General features: G+C 32.8%; 1 pseudogene; it reads right to left on the bottom strand.

Moving 5' to 3' along the window:
* The window catches only part of LOC122147806, a 94,318-nt pseudogene that overhangs the window by 61,055 nt on the left and 20,164 nt on the right, over positions 1-13,099 (bottom strand).

Raw genomic sequence — 13,099 nt, 5'->3', positions numbered from 1 at the left:
TAATATAATTATCTAATTATTTAAAAAATAATTATATTTTAAAAAATGTAATACATTTTTAAAAATTTATATAATATTTTGTATACTAATATTGTAGAATATCTTCAAAGGCAGTCAAAATGGTTACATTTTTATCAAAATATTTTAAAATATTTAAAACATTTAAATATAATTATTTATATAATTTTATTTTATTGTGTAGTTTTTGATTTATTTTAAATATTGTATAGTAATTTCAGTCAGTTTGCAGTTTAAAAATAGATATTTAATTTTATACTGTAGAATTTGAAATTAATTTTAAATATTGTATAGTAATTTCAGTCAGTTTGCAGACTAAATTCGTGGGAGGGAAATCACCTTTCTGGACTTGCTTAACCGGCCAGATGCACGACGGTGGCCAAAATTCATCTTTTTAAACCATAATTTAAAAAGCTACCTAAAATATTTGTCAAGTCAGTTATCAAAATGGCTGTATAGAGATCTTCCACACTATAGCCTCTATCAGTGCTGCAAGTTTAAGACATTTATTTTTTTAAATATCTAAATATGTAAGAACACATATAAAGAACTTAAAAAACTTGTAAACAAAGAAAAAAAGAAAAAATAATTCTTGTTTTGTAATAATTGTCAACAGTCAACATTAAATGGCACTCCCGCATGCCCAATTTAATTTCCCTAATGTAATATATTTAACTGTGAAAAAGAGACTATTTCACAGAGAGAATATTTCACAGTGGAGAACTTTTTTTTTATGTGATTTTTTATTTTATATGTTTTGTTTGTTAAGGGATTTTGTTTTGGTTGATTTTGATTTCTTTAAATATCATAATTTGTTTGGGCAGATGTGATCTTACCTTTCCAGAATGTCTGGAGTCGTTCTGCCTCGAGTTCGATGCAAACTTCTTTCCTGTCGCCGGTCCCAGGTCTTCCAGCAGTCTTCGGATGACTGGCGTCATTGAAGTTTTTCTCCACCGAGGCACTGAACCTGCCAGCCGTTCTGACCCGCCTTCTCCATGATGGCCTGCAGGATGGCGTATCCTAGCAACAACGACACATCAAAACACTTATATCTTTACCTAAACATGCATGTTATACGGAGAGAAAACTGAAAAAACTTTAGATTGCAGCATCTACAGTACAAAAAAGTCAGAGTTCTCATCAGTTATCAGATAATAGCTCTGTGCTCAACATGTCTAATCTGTGTATATTTTTTTTATTATAAAAAAAAAGAAAAAAAAGAACTCCATTATGTTATTATAATTGAATTAAATTATGCAATTTTATGCAACTACTAAAAAGTAACTTACTTATGTCAACATTTGTCTTAATTGTCTATTTTATAAAAATATGGGAGACAAAGATGATACTTAAAAAAGAAATAACTGAGAAAATATAAAACTATTAAAAAATAAAACTATGCAAGTTTATGCAAATGCTGAAAGGATGCAACATAAAAAAGTTAACTCTATTCAGGGTTATTATAGTTCACTAAAACAATAAAAACTTTTTTACCTGAAATAAAATAAATATTATAATAACTAAAACACAATAAAATAAATAAAACATGACTACAGTAAAACATTAACATTTAAATGAAAACAAAAAATATATATATATAAAATAATTTACAATATAGATAAAAACTATAATTGTACCTCAATGATACTAAAATTACACTGACTCCATTATATCTCCCAAAGTATGAAAAAAAAAGTTTTTCTGCAATTTTATGCAGATACTAAAAAGTAAGATGCAACATAAATCACATAATAGCTCTTCGCACTGTAGGTAAAAATCTATTGTTTCAACTGTGTCTTATTTTTATTAAACAACGGGAGACAAAGTTTCTCACTTAAAAGAGAAATAACTTATACTTATTTTATTTTATCTATTTTATTTTAGTAACATTTCCCATTTTTAATTAATGAGATATTACATTTTCATATACTAAAATAACTAAATCTGAAATAATAAAAAATAAAAACTATACAGACATATTTTTAAAATAATAATAAACCATAAAAATGTCAAACACACAACAAATGACTAAAACTTTAACTAAAATTCAAATGAAAATATAAAAATGAATTTAAATATTTATAAACACTATAATAGTATCGCTATAATACTAAAATAACACTGATTATTAAATAACTGATTACTTTAATTAAAATGAAATTTTACTGCTGGTTATATATGCTCTATATAATTGTGTATGTGACGAATAAAAAATCTTGATTTATCAGACCAAAGTATGAAAAAGAACTTCTAAAAGAAACATTTATGCAAATTATAAAAAGTGAGAAGCAACATAATTTTTATGCAAATTATAAAATGTGAGGCAGTGTGTGTGTGTGTGTGTGTGTGTGTGTGTGTGTGTGTGTGTGTGTGTGTGTGTGTGTGTAGCTCTTGTGTTGTGTGTTTTTTACAGGTGTAAAAGGAGGCTCACTCCGTCCAAATGTCCCGTGGTGTATTCTGCATCAGTGTGCCAGTGCATGTCGGGCTAAGAGCAAATAGGATGTCCTTGTAGAACTGGCCTCCTTAGTCGCACCCGCAGGGACTTTGGACATCAAGACATATGCAGTGTTCAGCATCCGTCTGTGTGTGGTGTGTGTGTGTGTGTGGAGCAGGTTCAGAATCAACAGATATAACACAAACCACAACACACAGAGACAGACCACAGATGACCGTGGGCTCGCCACACGCAATCATAATGAAACCTGCACCAGCCGTCCTGTGGAGTAAACACAGACTGGCAGCAGAGAGCTGAGATAATCCTTCTGTACACAAAACCCCAGTCTGTGTGCGGACGGACATGGATGGATGGATGGACGCTTGTCCTCCAGCTCCGCATGTAAACACATTCGCCTGTACCAGCTAAGCTTTTCAAACACAGCGCCATGTGAATGGTATAGGCATGTGACGCGGCTACTTCAAAAAGGAAAGGTTTTGGAGAAATTCGGTGTCAGTAAAATGACTTAAAATATGTTTTATAATTATTTTTAAAGGATATGTTAAATATATATGTTAAAAAATACTGTGAATATCAGTTAGCAAAATGGCTTAAAGAACTTACTGTTATATATACAGTAGTTTTATAATTTTGTAAGATTTTAAATATGTAAATAAAATATGTAAATATTTTGAAAACATTTCTAATAAAAGTTGTAAAAATATTGCATATTTAATTTTTTTTTTTAATATTTACAATTTTCAATACATTTTAAATAATTTCAGTCAACATGAATATTTCATTTTATTCCATAATGCGACTCTATTTCTGTCTAAAAAACCATATTCCACAAAAAAAATAAAATAATAATAAATAAAATTAAATAAATAAATAATTAATAATAATAAATTAAGGGCAGCATTTTATTTTATAAATTCTTTTTAATTTTAACACACTTTTCTAATTAATTTAAAAAAATATATATATATGTTTACTTTTTTCTTACTTTTTTGTGGAAAAGTCTGTCTTTTTCACTGAAGATTGGAAGAATTAACAACATAAAATTTTGATACATCAAGTTTCATAATGCATCCTGTCTCACAAACTATTTTTATTATTATTTTTCAAAGTCAAATTACTCACATTTCACACTGCATGCTGTCTCATAAATTGTTTTATTATTAATTTATTAATTATTAATGCCATAATATGTTTGCAGATATTTAAGAAACATGCTAAGTTAACATACTTGTTTATTTGAAAAACAGTGCTACAGTCAGTTATTCTCCTTTGAAAATGTGCATTCCGGGCCGGAATGTCGATCTTTGTTTTGGTTTGTGAAAGCCGCCCACTGCCAGTTTACCCATTGTATTTCGGCACCCCAGATTGTCAGTTGGCATATTCCATTTCATTCATCGTCAAGTGCACTGATTCCTGTTGGTGTCCTCAATCTGGCAACCTGCATGTGCATCAAGTCTGAGGAGGAGGGGCTGGGTGAAAAAAAAACCCTCTCCAATATTTTGAATTCAACCACTCCAGGTCAATCATAAATACACCACCTTTAACTTCTTGTCTAGACGATATCTGTCCTCTCTCCTCCAAGCCAGCACATGCTGCCTCTTCTAACCCCTGGCTGTCTAATATTCTTTGTGAACATCGATCCAAACTCAAAAAAGCACAGAGAAATTCACACAAATCAAAGATCAAGATCAGACCAGAGTTTGTATCAGTCTCTGCTTTCATCTTTCTTCTGCTGGGAAGTCCGTACTGCCAAAATCCCACAACAAGATCAACAGCTCTCAGACACACGTAATCTCTCCAAAACCTCTTTAACAGCTGATGATTTTGCCACATTCTTCATAGACAAAACTAAAACCATCAGCAGTCAGTTCTCAGCTCCACACACAGGAACGCAAACAAAACACATCCACTGCTAAAACTCCCCCCTCTCCTCCTCCTGTCCCCTCACTGAGGCAGAAGCCAACATCATATCATCAACACATCTCTTCCTCCCTAGGCATTTCCCCCCCGCGCATTCAAGCAGGCTGGGTAACCCCACTGTTCAAAAAGCCTACATTAAACACTTCACTTGTAAATAGCTACAGACCTGGACCAGGAGTCTATTTCCTTCCATTCATAGCGAAAACACTTGAACGAGTTGTTTTCAACCAGATATCATTATTTCTTTCACAGAATAAGCAGTCAGCTTTTCAGAAGTGGCCATTCAAGCTGAGGACGCGGCATTATTTTCAGATCACTGAAGCCTTGCTGCGGTTGCGGATTGCGAAAGCTGATTCCAAATCATCCATTTTCATTCTGCTGGATCTGTCTGCCACTTTTGACACTGTGAATCATCAGATCCTCCTGTCTCACTGGAATCCTGTCTCACTGGTAGGTCTTTCAGGGTGTACTGGGGAGGGGAGGTATACAAAGCACATCAACTGGTCACTGGGGTTCCTCAGGGATCAGTACTTGGACCACTCCTCTTCTTCGTATACACAAAATCACTGGGACCCATCATACAGGCACATGGTTTCTCCTACCTCTGCTATGCTGAAGACACACAGCTCTATCTTTCATTTCAACCGGTAGCTGCACGGATCTCAGGCTGCCTGGCGAACATCTCTGCATGGCTGAAAGAACATCACCTATAGCTTAACCTGAGCTTCTCGTCTTCCCTGCTATTCCAACTCTACAGCGTGATTTCACCATCCAGCTAGGTTTATCAACAATTACCCCATCAACTTTGGTCAGAATTTTTGGTGTAATCTTTAATGAACAGCTGACTTTCAAAGACCACGTTGCAAAAACTGCTCGATCATTCAGGTTTTCATTGCACAACATCAGAAAGATGAGCTGAGCTGTGTTCAACCAGCTCTCTATGTTTCTTGTACAGAACAAGCTCCTGGACCGCCAACCAATCTGGCTTCAAAAGTGGCCACTCAACTGAGACTGCCCCCTGCTCTCGGTTACTGAAGCCCTGCGACTAGCAAGAGCAGCCTTCAAAATCCTCAGTGCTCATTTTGCTGGACCTGTGTCTGCTGCTGACACTGTTAATCACCAGGATTCTCCTATCCACCACCTCAGAAACGATGGGCATCTCTGGAACTGCACTCCAGTGGCTTAACTCCTACCTGTCTGATAGATCCTTCATGGTGTCTTGGAGGGGAGAAGTTTCTAAGTCACAACAACTTGCTACTGGGGTTCCTCAAGGCTCAGTACTTGGACCAGCTTCTCTTCTCCATCTACATGGCGTCATATGGGATCTGTCATTCCAGAAGCATGGCTTTTCCTATCACTGCTACGCTTGATGACACTCAACTCTACTTCTCATTCAACCAGATGACCCGACTTGGTAGTTGCTGCATTTCAGCCTGTCTGGTGACATTTCTAGCTGGATGAATGACCATCACCTTCAGCTCAGCCTTACTAAGACTGAACTGCTGGTGGTTCCAGCTAACCCATCCCGTTTCATCACAACTTCTCCCCTATACAGCTGGGTTAGTCAACCACATGCTCCTTCCAGGACAGCCAGAAACCCTAGGGGATTGTGATGGATCATCAGTTAAGCTTCACAGACCATATTGCTACAACGACCCGGTCCTGCAGATTTGTGAACATTTCCAGAACATTTTCGTCTAGCTTGTACTAATCTGAACAACGTCTAAAACGTTGTATTAAGAGCACTTTCTGTGTTTAATTGCCTCTTTATGATGAATCGCTTGTTGTGTTCAGTTGCTTTGGATAAAAATAAATGTAAATGTAATAATAACTGGGGGCCACTCACTTATTTAAACATGCATATAGGCAGGGGCGTGTCCATAAGGATGGCACTAAAAATTTGCTTTTCCACCCCAAAGCAGAGTAATGGGATCAAAGTGCACTGAGAGCGGAGTGAGGAGAGGAGCAGCCTGATTTTGAATAAGGCAAGACTTTTTTTAAAGTTATAGAACATACATATCACGCACCGCACAAACAAAAACTTATTGTCAACTCTGTCCTGTGAATTATCAATAAAGTTGCTTGGAAATTTATAGTGACAATTTCTTGGTGTTTCTCTGCATGTTTAGCATTCCGTACTGTGCATACTGTCTCATACTTTTGTTTAATATTATGCCATATGCAGTACACATTGTGTAGCAGGTGGTGTAGTAGTATTTCACTCCGTGTAAAGTCAGTGTTCATAAAGGTAGCAGTAGCGAGACTCGGGCTAAAGTGTCAAAGCGGTAGCTGGAACCGATCGCTAACAGTCCGATCCATGCTGCCAGATGGTCCGTTTCTCGGCTAAAGTGAGCGTGCCAGTAGGGACGGCTGTGTCAGTTACTCAGGGCCTGTAAGTGGAGATGGTCGCTCAACTGTGTTGCTAGCATTTGATAGCCGAGCGGATTCCAGCACTTCTACAACGGCACGCCAAACGGCTGACAGGGGGAAAAAGAAATGCACTTTTGAATGACCAGCATTGAAGAAATATGCCTTTTTGTCCCAAATTAGCAGCCTACAAAGACCAGTTTTCTCTTGATTTGATAACCCAGATAGCATGTACGTCTGCAAGATGTCTGCATCTGGAAAGCATCTGCTGTGTACAAACATCTGACATACCTCTTTCAGACATCAGTTTTACATAGCCTCTAAATCATAAACATCTTAAAGAACGTCTATTTGACATCTGATAGGAAACGTCCTATAGACGTATTGCAGATAAGCAAACACTCTAAAAAAATGTCTTGTAGATGTAAATGCATGGGCTGGACTTGGACTTGTCTAATTTTATCAGTTTTTGGTTTTAAATCATTTGAGGATACAGAACGAAATATAGTGGTGTTTTGTTTCTGAATGAATCTCTTTTGAACAAATCAATGATTCAAATATCCATTCATAAAGACAGTCACTACAGATTCTTTCTTGAATGAATAATCCGTTTGAATGAATTAAATTGAATAATCCATTCAGAAACAGTCACTTGCTTCATTCTTGAACGAATCATCCGTTTGAATGAATCAATGATTCAATGATCCTTTCGTAAAGACAACAGTTACTTTGTTCGTTCTTGAATGAATCAGCTGTTTAAATGAATCTGTTGAATAAATGGCTCAGTGACTCACTCATTAAGACAGTGACTTGCATATTTAAACTGTAATTTCATATAAAAATCTAAATATTATTAGTTGAATAAATATTGAATTGGTTGAATTAAAGACTACAGTGACTTAAAGTATCATTTCATATAAAATAATAATAATTTCTAATTTCTTAATATTTATTTTTAAAATATTTATCTGGATGTATCAGCAGTTAGAACAAATTGGCTGAATAAATGACAAAGTAAAATTTCAATAGGTAAAATAATAATTCTAAAACAATCTCATAGCATTGCTTGTTAAGCTGTAATTGCAGTGTAAATGCTGCTTCTGTGCCAATTTTGCGATGGAAAAAATAGATTTTTCTTATACTGATTGAATTTTGTTTGGTAACAGAATATAGTATAACTTTATTGATTTAATATAAGAATTTGACATAAAATATGAAACGTGCATTGAATAAAGTTAGAAGAAATTATCTTAGAAAGGTAAAATGCCTCTGGAAATGAGTTTAAGGTGGCAAATGCGGCCCTTAATGAAAACATTAATTTCTGTAAGGCTCATTAATGCGCCGCGGATGGAGGGCCCCAGCTGAGGATGTAGGAATGTGTTTGACGGGTTGGCGTAAGATATTTTTTTTAGGTTTAAAAAAATTTTTGTTTATTTATTCTTTTTTTTTTGTTTATTTTTTGTTTTTGTGCTTTTTTGTAAGATTTTTATTTTTAGTAAAGCTACAAGACAAACTTTGATTGGTTGTTTTACGTGTCATTAAAGTGTCTTCCTGCCCAAATAGCCTTTTTCACTTGTTTATTTTTTCTAAAATAATCTGCAGTATGGGTTTAGTGTTCATCTGTGAATAGATATCTTTTTTCCATATCTGCTGGCAGTGATGCTAACATCTCCAGACAAGCCGGACGTTCCCCTGTGATCAGCCATTTCACGTGTATGAGCGAGCGATCAGAGACGTTTTAGCAGACAGATCCGCAATGCAGATCTGCTGACGGAGGTGTGAGGTCAAGCCGAGTGTCTGCGAGTCTGACAAACCTCCTCAGCACTCAGGGAATCAACACAAACAGGAGGACAAAGGCAAAATCGACAGGAAAAACATGCTGCATCGTCCTTGGAATCGATGCCAACTCCAGATGAAGTGGCTCAAGATCAGAATAGAGATTATGATTCACAAAATGAATTAGAATAAATAATTGCTAAAGGAGATTATGATTCACAAAATGAATTAGAATAAATAATTGCTAAAACACTTTCTGATAAATTGGCAGTTTTTTTTTTTTTTTTTTTTTATTTTAGTTTTTTTTTTTTTTTTTTTTTTTTTATTTTTAGTTTTTAATAATATTTCAAATTCATTTTGTCTCTTTATATTTATATATAGTTTTTAATAATATTTCAAATTCATTTTGTCTCTTTATATTTATATTATTTTTTATATGTTTCTAATTTTTTATTTTATTATTTAATCATTTTTAATATATACTTATTTTTAAAAAAATATTACTATTTCATTGTTGTCTCTTTATAGTTATATTATTTTTATTGTTTCTAATCTTTTTATTTTATTATTTAATAATTTTTAAAACATATTCCTATTTTTCAGTTTTCCAGTTATACTTGCTTGTGCTTCAACTTAAAAGTTAACCTAACATTTCTAAGTTTGTCCGAGTTAATTTTTATTTATATTCTTAATATATATATTTTAATCATGTTTATTAAGTCTTTATTTATATATTATTTAATATTATCTATGATTTATATAGTTATATTATACTATATGTATAATATTACTAATCATATAAATTTATATACTTTTTATAATGTTATGTTATTATCAAATTATAATTTTTTAATCTTTGTTTTTTTTATGTATATTTATTACCATTATATATATTTGCAGTGTTTTGTATTTTTATACCCTTATACGTAGTTTTGTAGTAGTTTTTATTTTCTTATCAAGGTTTTCTTTTATTTTTATTTTTTTTTCAGTTTTTTTTTCAGTTTTTCTTTTATTTATTTATTTATTTATTTATTTTTGTCATTTTCATTATATATATACACACACATACAATACTATTAGATTTTATTTATTTTTATTTCCATTTTCCAGTTAGTAATTTAAGTGCTTCAGCATTATTTTAAAACAGAAGGACAAAGGCAAAATTGATGGGAAAAACACGCTGCGTCGTCCTTGGACTCAATGCCAGCTCAGATGAAGAGACTCAAGAGACTAGCAGTCAAATTCAAACATCAGCACTTATTAAGCGAGGGAGGAGATGAAGAAAATGAAGATGAGATGGATAATGGAGAGAAAGCGGATGCAAGTGGATCCATTAGCTTCTCTTTCTGGCCTTTAAGCAGGAGATCACGGATTGGTTTGTGGTTGGTTTGCGGTCTGGGGTCGATGTTGGGTAGTGGTGAGCAGCAAGCAGGAGATGCGGGGTGCTCTCAGGCTGAATGCTGGGCTTAAAATGGGCTAAGTAACTGAGCAAATCATATCGCTAGGCCCACTCCGTGTTCTGGGACAGCTGCGCTGCCTGACTCGCGACACTCAGGTCTGGCCTCCCCCCCCCCACTTCGGCGGGGCTCCGCATGATGCCAGACGAGAGAATAGATCGTCAGCTGTGACTAATAGCCTCCAACGCCAACTTACAAACTTGATTGTTTGTGCCTAATCAGTTGAAGCTTTAGCATGTTTATGCTTATCAATCTGTTTTTTTGAGAATTGTGTTTCCAATGTGAACAACAGCAATCTGCTTTTAATCCCTAACTTCTAAAGAAAGTTTGTTAAAAATTGGGCACCCTTAAGCAACAAAAAAAAGGAATTTAAAAATTATTGTTAAATAATATCTAAACACTTTATGAGAAAGTTTGGCCACTATTACAGGTCTAATTGACCTTAGTTTTTGGGTTTTTTTGTTGACAAAAAGTTGAGTAGTCACCTCCTATAATATATAGGTATAGTATTATATAATAGATATAATAATAGATATATACGCTTTTATTTTTTTGTTTTTTTTATTTTTTTAAACTTGTGTTCAATTTACTATTTTTTTTTTTTTTTTTTTGGATCTACTATTTGTAATTTTTTTTTTTTTTTTTTATTAGTAAAAGTTGATTAGTAATATATGTTATTTTTATATATATATATATTTTTGGACGACCAGTTGATTAGTCATGTAATTTTATTCTCTTTGTTTTTTTTTATTTTATTTCCTTTGTTTTTATTTTAATTTTATTTTTAGTAAGTTTATCCTTTTCCATCTTTGTTTATCTTTACTATTTAGGCTTAATTTTTGTCAATTTTAGGGTTTATTTTTATTATTTATCCCTTCTAATTTTTGTTTAGTTAAATAGGGTTTTTCTAATATTTCTTTATTTGTTTTATATTACTATTTAGGCTTAATTTATTTTCATTTCAGTTTTCCAGTTATTAATTTTAGTCCCTTCTATTTTTTGTTTAGTTTAAGGTTTTTCTAATATTTATTTTATTTTATTTTATTTTAGTATTATTTATTACAAATATTTTAATGAGATTTAAAATTTATTAAAATTTTTGTATTGTCATTTTTTTATTTTGCCATTTTCATTTTTTTTTTTTTTTATTACTAGTTTCAGTTTTCATTTTATTTTATTTTCTATTATTTTCTTTTTGTATTAAAAACTAATGTACTTATTTGCCAAAGTGCCGTTTTCTCATTTTTTGTTTTTATTAGTTTATTTTTTCATCTAGGCATTTATTTTGTACATTTTATTTCATTTTATTTAATATATTTTATTTTTATTTAAAATATGTTTTTTGTTTTTTATAGTTTTTGGTCAATGAGAATTGAATTTGTAATGTGTTTTATGTTTTATATTTTATTTCATTTTTTTTTATTTCAACTAACAAAATGTTTTTAATAGTTTTAGTCAACGAGAATAACTATCCTTGCGATCTAATCATCATCGAAAAAAACTCTCAATGTAAAATCTGTTTCTGTCTTCTTGCTTGTTTTTTGTCTAAAAATGGTTTAAATTTGAACTATGTAGCAAACCGAACTGCAAAATGAATGATCCTTTCCTAAAGGTCTCCTCACTGGCTCATTCACATCTCTGCTCTCTGTCTGCGGCATGATGGGTTGAGAACAGAAGTTGGAATCTGTCATAAGAGGCCGCTTCAGATGTTAACCCATCATTAAACCAAGACACCAGAAAGTGTTTAAACAACCCAAAAATGGCTCTTCACATTTGGTATGAGTGTCGCTTGTTAGTACGGGCTTTCATGGCCAAGTGTGTGCTTTCTTACCTCTGCTGTGTGTCGTCTGTGTCGTACAGGAATACGAAGCGGTTCCAGTCGTTCTGTGCTCATTAACGCTCCGGGCGACATGTAGGGTCGCATGAAGGAAGCACGAACTCCGCGCTTCTCACCCCCCATCGCGGGGAAACTGGGCTCAACCAGAGAGATTGTCAGCGCACCGCAGAAAGGACGTAAGAGTGTGGACCTAACATCTTATCGTGAGCAGGCCGCAGATCGTCACAGTACCCTCCCTCGCGAATTACTGTGAACAAACTGGAGTAGAGAGAGAGAGAGAGAGAGAGTTATTTTAGATTAGACCTGAAGTATTACAACTTAATTACATATATTTTGAGAGAGAGTCAGTTCAGTGTTATATACAGTAACTGCACAAAGAACATATTGCATAACACAGTAAAGAACGAAAAGAAAAAACAAGAGAGAAAAATGTGCCCAAATGTGTCGTTTCACCCCAAAATGAAAAGAAATGTAAGTAAATAGAATTTGTTTTTTATTTATTTTATTTTTATTATATTTTATTTAATTTTATTTTTTGCATTGAAGATTGTGGTCCATGAAAATATTTCCCCTCCAAACTTGAATTACTGTAATACAATTCCCTTTTGGTGTTAAACTTTTCTGTATTTTGCCATTCTAATTATTCTTAGTGATGATTCTAATTAGATTATCATTAGCGTTATAAATATACAATACATTACATAAAAACCTGTTTATACTATATATAACATTTTATAATATGTAATATAAAATACTGCATTTAATACATATATTTACAGTATACCTGCATAGATTTTGAGAAATTACAATAAACACAGCACTGACAACAAAAACTTGTCTTAGAAATTTAAAATCAATGAATAATTCATGAATTATTAATGTTTTAGATTTGCCATCACAGGAATAAATTACATTTGAAAAAATTCTATTATGGTAATATTTTAATAATAATACTTAATAATTTTTATATAATTTATATGTCATACAAATCATTTTATATTTATATAATTTTTTAATAATTGAATATGTGTGTGCACGTGTGCACGTGTGCACGTGTGCGTGCATGCGTGCGTGCATGTGTGTGTATATTTATGTATTTATTTATTATTTAGTTGTATTGTTTTTATGTGGATTGCAGTTATTATTTAAATAAATGGATGATAATGCCAGAAGCCTTATAATAAGGAATACATCGTCTTCAATACATAAATATATTTTCTTCTATTTTTTCCTTTTGGTTTTGAAATATGAAAATGTCTTGACATGTTT

The sequence above is a fragment of the Cyprinus carpio genome, chromosome A15 (genome assembly GCF_018340385.1).
Source record: "Cyprinus carpio isolate SPL01 chromosome A15, ASM1834038v1, whole genome shotgun sequence".
In the NCBI taxonomy this organism is placed as follows: Eukaryota; Metazoa; Chordata; class Actinopteri; order Cypriniformes; family Cyprinidae; genus Cyprinus; species Cyprinus carpio.
The sequence above is the reverse complement of the archived record's forward strand: the minus strand, read 5'-3'. Positions and strand labels throughout refer to the sequence as shown.